General features: G+C 50.0%; 2 non-coding genes across 2 annotated transcripts; both read left to right on the top strand.

Annotated features, from left to right (window-relative positions):
* Nucleotides 1–9,291: 9,291 nt before the first annotated feature.
* Nucleotides 9,292–9,363, top strand: TRNAP-CGG (transfer RNA proline (anticodon CGG)). The gene has a single exon. It is a non-coding gene; the product is annotated as a tRNA-Pro (tRNA).
* Nucleotides 9,364–11,042: 1,679 nt separating this feature from the next.
* TRNAP-UGG (transfer RNA proline (anticodon UGG)) lies at nt 11,043–11,114 on the top strand. The gene has a single exon. It is a non-coding gene; the product is annotated as a tRNA-Pro (tRNA).
* The last annotated feature ends 579 nt before the right edge of the window (nt 11,115–11,693 follow it).

The raw sequence follows: 11,693 nt of genomic DNA, 5'->3' as shown, positions 1-11,693 counted from the left end.
TGTGTGTGTCCATTGTTTTTAAAGACAACAAGAAGCAGTCTGAATTATCATATAGTATAGTCTCACTAACTGACCTCTCAGCAGCTAGCACATGTATTCCCTACTTTTGCATTGATTCAGGGCATGATCCACTAATTTAAGTCACACATTAAAAACAAACAATCCCCCCCCGCCCCACACACACACACAGACACAAACTCTGAACCCAAACGCAATAGCACAGTGGTAGCAAGGCATGAGAACCACTGTCAGAGAAATGTAAAATGAAGAAACAACTGACAGCAGGCTAAATCCTCTGGGGCCATTCACTGAAGGTGCAAATGCAGGAAGAACATAGCATTCCTGATAATGTGACAAGTGGGAGTAGCAGCAGGAAGCATCCCCCTGTACACCACAGAGGGAACATCTGACTATATTCCTCCATACTGAAGTATGTGTGGGCAGGGGAAAGTTGACATGTAAGGTTAAAGAGTCCCAGAAAGTCACTTTCTTTCAACACTGAAAAAGAAACGTTATTAGAGTAAGGAAATGTATTCCCCTTACAGCCACACACTCTCTTTGCTCCACTGTAGTTTCTGCCTAGTGTTTTCTTCTGGCTGCCTGCTGCTGACTTAAGGAATAAGTATAAAAGGTAGAGAAAGAGGAGTAGGAATTTTGACAGCATGGCCAGGGGGCCCACCCACAGTGCAAATATGAAAGAGCCAACTTGGAAGACAGTAGTGAACCATGTCTGCTATTCCCATATACACTGTAGTAGTCAGCTATTCAGTTTGATGCCCCTGTAGCCAAAACATTCCTATTGTGGGGCAGTGCAGCAACCTCAGGGCAAAACCTTTTTCTCCACTTTCCAGGATGTGATCCAGCATCCATAGTGAAAAGCAAATGGTTTGTTGTTGTTTAAATGTATCTCACTATGAAATTATCATAAGAACATAGGTCTGGGAAGGTCCTCCTTGGTCATGGAGTTCAGGCCCCTACTATCCCATGAATAATTGTAACTCTTCTGCCAGGTTGAGCTGGCAGCAACCAGGGCTGGGTTCATTATTTAGGGGTTCCTTTTTAACAATACAACACAGAGCCAGCTTGAGTCCCCACCCAGTAACTTGGGGAAATTACACACCACCCCTAGGCATCTCTGAGAGGCAATACTTCCCCACTTGCAAGCACAGAGTCTGAGTGTAGAAAATTTTTTAATGAAAGGAGGGAAGTCACCTGACATTAATTAGGGAAAATGCCACAGGCAGGATTCATAATTATAAAACTCTGAGCAGAACACCCACCCCAGAGTGTGTGGGGCAGTGCCTTCTGCCTCACGTTCTAAAACCAAAAGTTCTTTTTCTGTGTCCTCCTCTGCTCCCTCAGCACACCCCACTCACAGTGTTGTCCTTGGTCAGTGAGGAGCCAGAGTTCAGAGGTTCATCTATGTGAGTCCACCTCCCACCCAGAGAAGAAGGCACCTGCTTGCTCTGCCATCTGAGATCTTGCTCTGTCTGGCTGCCCCACCAGCTGCAGTTCCTTTCTACTGCCATTCTGCCAGCCATGCTTCCTCTCTGCTGGCTGCCCTACCAGCTGCAGCTCCTTGCTAGCTGTTCATTCCCGTCTCCAGCCACTCCTTTGCTGGTCAACTATCAGTTACATTCTGCTGCCACCTGCCTCTCTGCTGTGACCTCTGCACATCAGTCTCAGTGATTTTCAGCTCTTTGCAGGCGAGGCAGAAACATTGTCTCACCACAAGTGATTTCAGCTCTCATTTGATAATAAAAAGGCTCCTAATGAAGCCTATTTAGCTCTATCTTTTAACACTACTGAGGAACAAGTTTAATCAGACTAGGAACCCTTATGGAGAGCCCATCCCTCCTAGCTAGAACACCTGTCTCCACTCCTCCTGCTTTCACAGGGATCTGTCATTTGAGCCCTTGGCTTAGCAAGCTCTTTTCAGCTAAGGGTGACCCCTCATCAGGACAAGCTCAGCACAGTTCTGCTCCCCGTTAGTATTGAATGCAGGGGTGGTGAAAAGTTATCTTCATTTTGTACGACTAAAATGATTTGTAACCCAACACCAGCTAAAGCTAATAGCTTGAAGCTACACAACTCCTGTCTTCTAGATACCTATGCAGAGTAGGTGTATTCATGTAAATATAGTTTGCTCCTGAACCCTTCTGAACTAGCTGTCATGGGAGAGTTCATTCAGACATTGCTTACATCATCTTATAAAGTTCTTTTTTTAAAGTTAATTAAGTTGTTTGCCCTCACTTCTCTTATTGAGAAGATGTTTCAGAACTTCAATCTTCTGATGGTTAGAAACACTGGGGGAAAGAGAAGTACATTAACCCACACCAAAGAAAAGAAAATTCAGGAATCCCCTTAAAAATATCCATAGAAATAAAGGTCACAGGGAAGGAATAAAGTTTTCCTTAGAAATTTAGTTAGTGCTGCTAGTGAGTAAACCTCAGAACGATCAAGGGGTCAGGTACCAGCTCCTTCTCACAAAGGTCTTGCTTCATGCTGCTCCTCCCAAAACATACTTTCTTGAGACTTATTTGGCCCTTTCCTCATTCAAATCTATCATAAAACTCAGCATGTTTTGAAGCTTACCAGAGATCAGCAAGATAAAATAATTAACTGTTCTATTTTTAAAAGACATTTTCCCATGGAATCACTTCACAATCTTTCAGATATGACTCTGTTCAGAACCCACCCTATTGATACCTGGGGTTCTTTCAACCCAAACCTCTTAGTAACTTTTACACTGTGCAAGGAGGTGTCAGGAAATAAATCAGGGGAGACACGACCGTCCGACCGATAGATGGCTGGCACAAACAGGACAACACAAGAGTGCTTTCACTTAAAACTAAACCTTTACTTAGTCTCAAGCACTTACACACGTCTGCAACAAGATTAGTAAAACACTCCCAACACTTGATAATTACCAAAGCTTAGTGTGGCTTTTGAGTGACACAGCGGTGGGGAACACAAGATGCATCCAGAGGAAGAGACCAGTCCTGAAGAGTCCTCCCATCTCAAGCGTTTCCCCCTTATTTATACATTAGTAATACAATGACATGTCCCTTAAAGAAAACTTGTCAAGCAAACAGTTCCAATAGGCAAGCAAGAGGCTCCTTCTGATTATTGATTAACCAGATGTGGATTTTTCCAGAGTCTGCAGCCTTGAGATCCCAATAGACATTCCTGAGGGTGCATCCTGCTCTTTTAAAATGTATCAGCAACTTCAACACAATTCTTATCAGGAAGGACATGGGGACAAGCTGCCCTTTCTGTGGCACCCAAAACCCACTCCCCTAATGCCCTGGTCAAGCTGAGATTGCTGAATGATCAATTTACAGCTTGCTGACTAGGCCTCCTTTAATAATAAGCCATAGTTGTTTCAAGCACTTTACTGGTTGCCAAAGTCTCCCTGTACACTCTCCTCTCCTTTGTCCTTTCCCTCCTTTGCTTTGTCATGTCAAGAGTCTAGACTGTGAGCAATATAAGGTAGATTGAGGGCTAATTAATTATCTGTTCTCTTAAAGCCTCCAGAACGTGCAGTACAAGTCTCTGGTTTTTGGAATTGCTCTTCACTGGGAGTCCACGAAAGACTTGGATTCATGAGCTTAAGGCTACAATGCAGGTTGTTTCTGCTTGTTCTGACCTTTGATAAATGAGCTATCTATGCAGCAGAATATGAGTTGCGTCAAATGTTTTCATTGCCAGAAATCTTTAGGTCAGAAGGGACCACTATAACTATCATAATCCTGGGTTTCTTACTACTACTCAGTCTTGGTTAGCTGCTGCCACCACCAAGTTTCTAAATTTGAAATTTTACCTCAGGGTACATCTTCCTCTGATCCCTTCTTAGAAGAATCCATTCCCCAGGAGCAGTTTGCCTCAATAGATATGGTAGGTGTTCTCTGAAGGCCACTGCAGAAATCCCCATCCATCCAAGCATAAATTAACACACTAGCTTTTACTTTTTTACGATTAATAAATGAACTCCAGTACTGATCATCTGGCAGTGCCCACTGTCCTTTTCAAGCCCTTGCAAGCCTTATTTCAATACCCCAATTAGTCTTCCTTTTCATAGGCCATGGAGGCCAATGTTCTCTCAACCACCACCCTCTCAGTAGCTCAGACGTCAGTCATCCCTAATGGACCTGTCTCTGGATAGACCTTTCTTGGAAACTTCAGTATGTCCCTATAAAAGCACCTCCAGCTGGAAAACCTCCACACTCACTCCTCTAAGAGGCTTCTTCTTACAATTCACTTTGGAACCAACATCTGGGACAGCTCCTACCAAACCAGTGGGCCTTCATAGAGTCCTTAATTTTCAAACCACTATCTCACTTCCTCCCACATACTTTACCTCCCACATAACTCATACCTAAAATAGTATAAATGCAACACACATCCTCTATGATGGGGCTTCCACTCCACACTGGCATGCAAGAGGTTAACGGAGCATCCACTAGGAAAGGGACTGTGAGGAACAGCCAGTCAGGACCCAGCAGATCCATATGAAAGGGAGCTGCAGGGTAGAGTAGGTCAGTTGTTGCTAGGAGCCCAGGGAGCAAAGACTGTGTCTCTGGAAGACTGAGAGTGCTATAAGCACCTTGGACAGAGCAGTGGCTGGCTCCTGGTACTGAGCAGCTGAGCTCAATGAGGTGAGGCCAAGGAAGGTGCTGGGGCCATGGGGAAATGGCCCAGGGAAATAGAGCAGCATTGACAGAGGTTACAGAGGAGCAGCTGGAGGCTGCTATTTACAGCTTCCCTGAGTTGTTGCCCAGAGTAGTGGCCAGGGTCCCCACCACTCAGCACTGGGGAAGCAGCTGGAATGTTGGACAGAGATAACCCCCTAGAAAAGGGGAACACAGATGATGGAAACACAGGGCTGAGTCAAGAAAAGGAGCCATAGGTGTGAGCAGAGACTGCTGTGCAAACTGTGGATCTAGGCACTGGCCTCGAACTAATCCCCAGCATGAGCAGAAGGACATGCCAACACCCTGTGACAACCTTACTTTCTCCACAACAAACACTGACCTCCTGCAGAACACAGACCAGGGCATTCCACCCAGCAACTCCTGCAGAATTATCCTTTCCCGTGATACAGGTGATGGGAACAGACATAAAATTGAATTATGGTAAATAAAAAAAAGTTCATTTTTTGAGTAAGCTAAGAAGTGACAGTGAAAGCATTTGAGATATTTATGAAGCTGCTTTACTGGAAGTAAATGAGAGGGGGAATCTTAATATGACGTACTTCAATCCGAAAGGTTTTTCTGCAAAGCTAAAAATCCCTAGCAATTATGTAACCATTTCTTTCTACATAAGAGAATTGAGAGACTTTGGGCAGTAGTTTGAGCTCACCCCTCTTTTGTCAATGATAGCTCAACGTTGACTTCAATAGAATTATTTCTGATTACACTTGTATGAGATCAAGACCTCCAAGTGCATTTGAGTGCAACTAGATTTATTAAACGTAATAAATAACTTCTATGACCATACAGAAACATCCTCTAGCATTCTATTTATTTTTGTATAACTTCAGAGATTAGGAGTCTCTGCTATTTAATTGCTCAGAAGGGCAAAAACTGCATAAAGCTCTCTCTATAGCAGAAGCAATCAAATCAAGGCTGGGCTCCTTGATAAAGGCTGTAGTTGTTAAGTTCTCTGCATTGCAGGAAGTTATTGTATATATAAAATACACCCATACAGACTATGTTAAAAGCATATGAGATTACAAAGTCAAACACTCAAAACTTAGAAATGCCAGATTTCAGCTTGCCTGTGCAACCTTGAGAATTCCCACTTTCATTGGTGGTCTTTAATTATATGATCACATCCTATTTTTCCCACAAAACCCTTGTCTCATTCTAGAGGAGCAACTGCAGGAAGAGTCATTCTCAGCCTCTTCAGCCCTGGGATAGAGCATGCACAATCTCTCTGAGGGAATGACATATGACCACAGTCTAGTCAGCATGTAGGAGCTATGAAGGTGTGAAGCATGTTCAGTGCAGACAATGTCTTTAAGAGAATTTAGATGCAAAACTCAGACAAGTCTCTATGGAGCATGTGTAAGATTTTTCAGATTTATGCATTGGGATCAATTTGGATGAATTTTCACAGGCATGAGAAGCACATCATTGATACCAGGTGACAAGCCCACTAAATGTCAAGTCCTTGTGCCAAAGCACGAGAGCTTCTCAATGAAATGGTTGTAAGGTTGTTATTTTTTTTTTAACATGGGCTAAATGATGTATTTGTTCCTACTCTCATTCTCAGAAATAGCTGAAGTGTCTGAGATGACACCTGGCCCAGAAAATGTCAGGAAAAATGGTTACAGTTTGACAAAGTGATAAGCAACTGAAAACAGGGACTTATAAAGGAAAATGTTGAGTGAATGACGTTGCGTGATGCCAATTCTAATAATAAAAATGAAGGGCCGGAAGGGACCTGAGTTCATCTAGTTCAGCCCCCTGTGCTGAGACAAGATTGTAAATACCTAGACCATCCCTGACAGATGTTTGACTGACTTGTTCTGAAAAACCTCCAATGAGAGGGATTCCACAATCTCCCTTAGAAACCTATTATTGTGCTTATAGTTATCTTTATAGTTAGAAAACTTTTCCTAATATCTATCTAAATCTACTTTGTTGCAAATTAAGCCTATAACTACTTGTTCTACTAGGGTGACCAGATGTCCTAATTTTATAGGAACAGTCCCGATTTGGGACTTTGTCTTACATTGATGCCAATTACCCCCAACCTCCTGTCTCGATTTTTCACCTTCTCTATCTGGTCACCTTATGTACTACTTTCAGTGGACATGGAGAGCAATCAATCACCATTTTCTTGATAGCAGCCCTTAACATATTTCAAGATTGCTAACAACTCCCCCTTCAGTCTTCTTTCAAGTCCAGTTTTTTTATCCTCAGAGGTCAGATTTCCTAAACTTTTTATCATTTTTGTTGCTCCCTTCTGAACCCTCCATAATTTATCAAAATGTTTCTTAATGTGTGGCACCAGAACTGGACACAGTACTCCAGCTGAGGCCTCAGCAGTGCCATGTAGAATGGAGCAATTATCTGTCAAATCTTACATATGACACTGCTATTAATACACTGCCGGAAAATAAGCCTTTTCACAATTGCATGCATGACTTTGCTGACTGATATTAAATTTGTGATCCACTATTACCCCAAATCTTTTTCAGCAATAGTATAGCATAGCTAGTTATTCCCAATTTCGTCATTGTGCATTTGATTTTTCCTTCCTAAGCATAGTATACTCTTTATTGCATTTCATCTTGTTGATTAAGGATCAGCTCCCCAATTGATGAAGGTTGTTTTGAATTCAAATTTTACCCTTCCAAGTACAAGTAAACCCTCTGACCTTCGTGTCAGCTGAAAATTTTATAGGTATTGTCACATGGTGGCCTATCAACGCGATGGGCTGCATCTGGAGGAAGACCCAGGGGGCAGAGAGGGCGGGTAAGCGGACTCAGATGGGCTGGAAGAGGCAGGGCCTCTAAAGCCAGTCAGGAGAAGAGTGGGTAGAAGAAAAGAGGCAGAAAGTTGCAAGAGTCCTCCTTTGCGTCTGAGCTGGGTGCTCCGTTCTCCACTTGGGGAGGGGCTAGCCCTGAGAGCTGGGCGGCTAGGGTGCGGGCAGCGGCAGGTCTGTGTGCGCTTTTGTGTCTGAGGCGGGCGCTGGCTTCTTGTCTTGGGGGCCCTCCGGCGCGGCACGCGGCGTTGTTCCCCTTCCCAGCGTAAGGCTTCCATTCTCTCTTCACTATCCACGCGTGACCCCAAGCTACCGTCTTGAGTGCCCCTCAGTGCCCCTGCCTGGTCTAGGCCATCCCTCGCTGGCTGGTGGGGAACCGGAGGGCCTCCTCTGCGGGATCCAGTCCAGGGAGCTACGCTAGCACTCTCTCCTTGCCTGGCTGCTCCTAAGTCCCTGTCCCTCCTGGCTCTGGCTGGACCAGCGCACACCAATACCTCCTCAGGGAGTGAGTGCCCGTGTACCCAGCTGCAGCAGCAGCAGCACAGCACAGCCGTCTCTCTGCCAGCTTCCGGCTTTTGAGGCCCTGCCTCTTCCGGCCCAGCTGAGTCCGCTGTGCGCCATCTCTGCCCCCCCTGGCTCTTCCTCCAGGTGCAGCCCGTGGCGTGATAGCCCTAGCTGGCCACCTGAAGGCCTTCCAGTCCTCTGGGGGTGGAGTGAACCTCAATCAGCACACAGAGCGTGTCTATCGTCGTTCGGCAGGCCCCAGGGTGCCTGATAAGTGGACAGGCGTGTTGGTCCGGGGCTATGATTCGCTTGGATGAGAGCAAGTGGTCGCCGGGTCAATTCCCGGACTCTTGGCGCTGAGTCTCGTTGCTGTCGACGATTGTCTGCCCCTCTCTCCGTTCCTCCAACAAGCCTGTCAAGCCACCAGCTGCCTTAGCGTCTCAATGGAAGTGCCGCTGCCCCGGTGGCCGCCAGAGCCTGGGGGCTAAGGGTGCAGAGGGCGCAAGCGGAGTGGCCGCTTTCCCCAGGAGAAGGGAGACTCTTGAGCACGCGCGCGCAAGAAAGGGCCACTGGGGGGGGTGCGGCAGCGAGGGCAGAGGCTGGCGCTGGAGGGTGGCCGCCCAGGGAGTCGGCGCGCATCCTTTCCAGCAATGGGGGAGAGTTGATCTGGTGGCCCAAATGCTTTCCTGACGCGCCATGGCCCCGCAAATGACGTCCCAACGTGGCTTCCTAACTCCCGGCCCCACCACGCAGGGAGGCTTACAGTCCAGCTGGCACAGGCTCTGGGCAGTCTTTTCCAGTGGGCCACGCACCAAGGAAGGGCGAGAGCCTTAAGTGGCGCCTACGCAGTGGAGGAGCTCCCACAGCTCCCGCAGCCAGCGCTGGACAGCAGCCGCCTCGGCAGACCCACAACGCTCCCAAGAAGCCAGCGCCCGCCTCAGACACAAAAGCGCACACAGACCTGCCGCTGCCCGCCCTAGCCGCCCAGCTCTCAGGGCTAGCCCCCCCAAGTGGAGAACGGAGCACCCAGCTCAGACGCAAAGGAGGACTCTTGCAACTTTCTGCCTCTTTTCTTCTAGCCACTCTTCTCCTGACTGGCGTGGCCTCAACGGATCCCTCCCCGGGAGCCGAAGGCGCGGGCGCTGCATTCTACCTACCGCTGCCCGACGCCACACGCACAGACACCCTTGCCTGGGCTATCGTGGCACTGGAGGAGCGCCGTTTAGAAGTGGTGAACATTTACAGAAGGTTGCTTTTTGGCCTAACCTGCTGAGGACAGAGGCCAACCAAGGGGGCTTGTTGGTCTAGGCGTATGATTCTCGCTTCGGGTGCGAGAGGTCCCGGGTTCAAATCCCGGACAAGCCCGCCCGCCCTCTGTCCCCAGGCTGTGTTTCCTGACCTGCTTTCACCTCTCCAGCCCCTTGCCGGGCTCCCTCTTGGAAACGCTGCTTTCCTTATCCTTACCAAAGGATTAGCTGGACTGGGGCGCGAGTCTGCTCTTGGGCGCAAGAGACCCCGGCTCCAAGTTTCATCCAAGCCTGTCTTGGCAGCGGAGCAGGGAGGGTTTTTTCTTCCTCTTCCTCTCCAACATCCCGGAGAGGGAGGGCTGCCTTAGGGTCTGCATTTGGTTCCTTGCTCCAGGGAACGGTCTCTCACTTCCGGCGGGAGGGAGAGAGCGAGGAGGAGAGCTTGGAAAGGTGAAGTCGGGCAGAGTCCTTTTCTTCATTTTAGGGCTAAGTCTGCCAGTTCTTGGGGGCTTGGGTTGCTTTCCTTTGGTTTGGTTGCGAAAAAGGTGGGCAATGATGATCGCTACGGCTCCAAAGAAACGGTTTGTTGACTTTGGCGAGTCCCAGTGTGGCTTCGGGTGCGAGAGGCCCCAGGCTCAGCTCCCGGGCCAGCCCTCGCCAAGGGTCTGTTTGCCACTGTCCCTTTCTTTTTTTCCCCCACCTTTGGCCTGGCTTTTTCTCCCCAATCCTGTGGCGTGAGAGCGGCATTAGGGTGTAAATTTGGTTTGCTGCTCCAGGGGTGTGACAGAGCCGGCCTGGAGATGACCTTGGAAAGCTGAAGAGGGCGCGGTCCTTTTCAACTTGATGCCTACAGCGGCCTGTTGTTTCTCCCAGAGTTCCGGGGCGTGCCGAGCCCCTCCTTGGCCAGAGGGGCTTGTTGGCCTAGAGGTAGGATTCTCGCTTAGGGTGCCAGAAATGCCACACGAGCCCTCGCCATGGTTTCTTTGCTGCTCTACGGGGAAGTCGGGGGGGCTGGGCTGGGCTGGGTGGGGGCTCATCTTTCCCTGGGGGTGCTTTTCCTGCTCTTCTTTCCATTTGCTTAGTGGTGACGGCACCGCTGCTCCTCCTTGTGGCTCCTCCGGGGAATAGGCCGGCTCAGGCTGAGGCCCCAACCGGCGGTAACACCCCGTCACTTACTCCTCTAGAGCCCCTCTCTCGCTCTCAGGAGCTGCCGCTCTCCTCTCTGGGATTCCGCCCTCCGGCGAGGGCACGCGGCGTTTCCCCCCTTTCCAGCGTACAGGGCTTCCATTCTCTCTCACTACCACGGTGACCCCGCTACCGTCGTGCCCCTCAGTGCCCTGTGCCTGGTCTAGGCCATGCCCTCGCTGGCTGGTGGGGAACTCGGACGGGCCCTCCTCTGCGGGATCCAGTCCAGGGAGCCTACGCCTAGCACTTTTCTCCTCCTTGCCTGGACTGCTTGCTTCCTAAAAGTCCTGGCTTCCCTCCTGGCTCTGGCTGGACCAGCGCCCAAATCCTCCCAGGAGTGAGTGCCCTGTCCCAGCAGCAGCAGCAGCCTCTCTCTCTTGCCAGCTTCCTGGCTTTAGAGGCCCTGCCTCTTCCGGCCCAGCTGAGTCCGCTTGCGCTCCATCTCTGCCCCCCCCCTGGCTCTTCCTCCAGGTGCAGCCCGTGGCGTTGATAGGCCTAGCTGGCCACCTGAAGGCCTTCCAGTCCTCTTGGGGGTGGGTGAAAGCTGATCAGCACAGGGAGCGTGTCCTTGCGTTCGTTCGCAGCGCCAGGGTGGCCTGAGCAGCAGGCGGTGGCTTGTTGGTCTAGGAGCATGATTCTTGCTTTGGGAGCAAGAGGTCCCGGGTTCAATTCCCGGACAAGCCCTGGCGCGAGGTCTCGTTGCTGGCGAGATTTGCCCCTCTCCCTTTTTCTTCTCCAACAGCCTGTCGAGCCACAGCTGCCTTAGCGTCTCAAGGAAGTGCCGGCTTGCCCCGGTGGCCGACAGAGCCTGGGGGCTAAGGGCTGCAGAGGGCGAGCCGGAGTGGCCGCTTCCCCTAGGGAGGAAGGAGACTCTTGAGCACGCGGCGCAAGGGCCACTGGGGGGGGTGGGCAGCGAGGGCAGGCTGGCGGCTGGAGGTGGCCGCCCAGGGAGTCGGCGGCATCCTCCAGCCAATGGGTTGACCTGGTGGCCCAAATGCTTTCCTGACGCCATGGCCCCGCAAATGACGCCCAACGGGCTTCCTACTCCCCGGCCCCAGCCACGCAGGGAGGCTTGAACAGTCCAGCTGGAGCACAGGCTGGGCAGCTTTTCCAGTGGGCACCCCAAGGAAGGGGAGAGCTTAAGTGGGGGCCTACGCAGCTGGAGGAGCTCACAGCTCCCCGCAGGCCAGGCGCCCGCTCGGCAGACCCACACGCTCCCGCCCCCAACGACAAGAAGACAGCGCCGCCTCAGACAAAAGCGCA

The sequence above is a fragment of the Chelonoidis abingdonii genome, chromosome 6, assembly GCF_003597395.2.
Source record: "Chelonoidis abingdonii isolate Lonesome George chromosome 6, CheloAbing_2.0, whole genome shotgun sequence".
Lineage (NCBI taxonomy): Eukaryota > Metazoa > Chordata > Testudines > Testudinidae > Chelonoidis > Chelonoidis abingdonii.
Note: the sequence above shows the minus strand (reverse complement) of the source record. Positions and strands in the feature narration are given on the sequence as shown.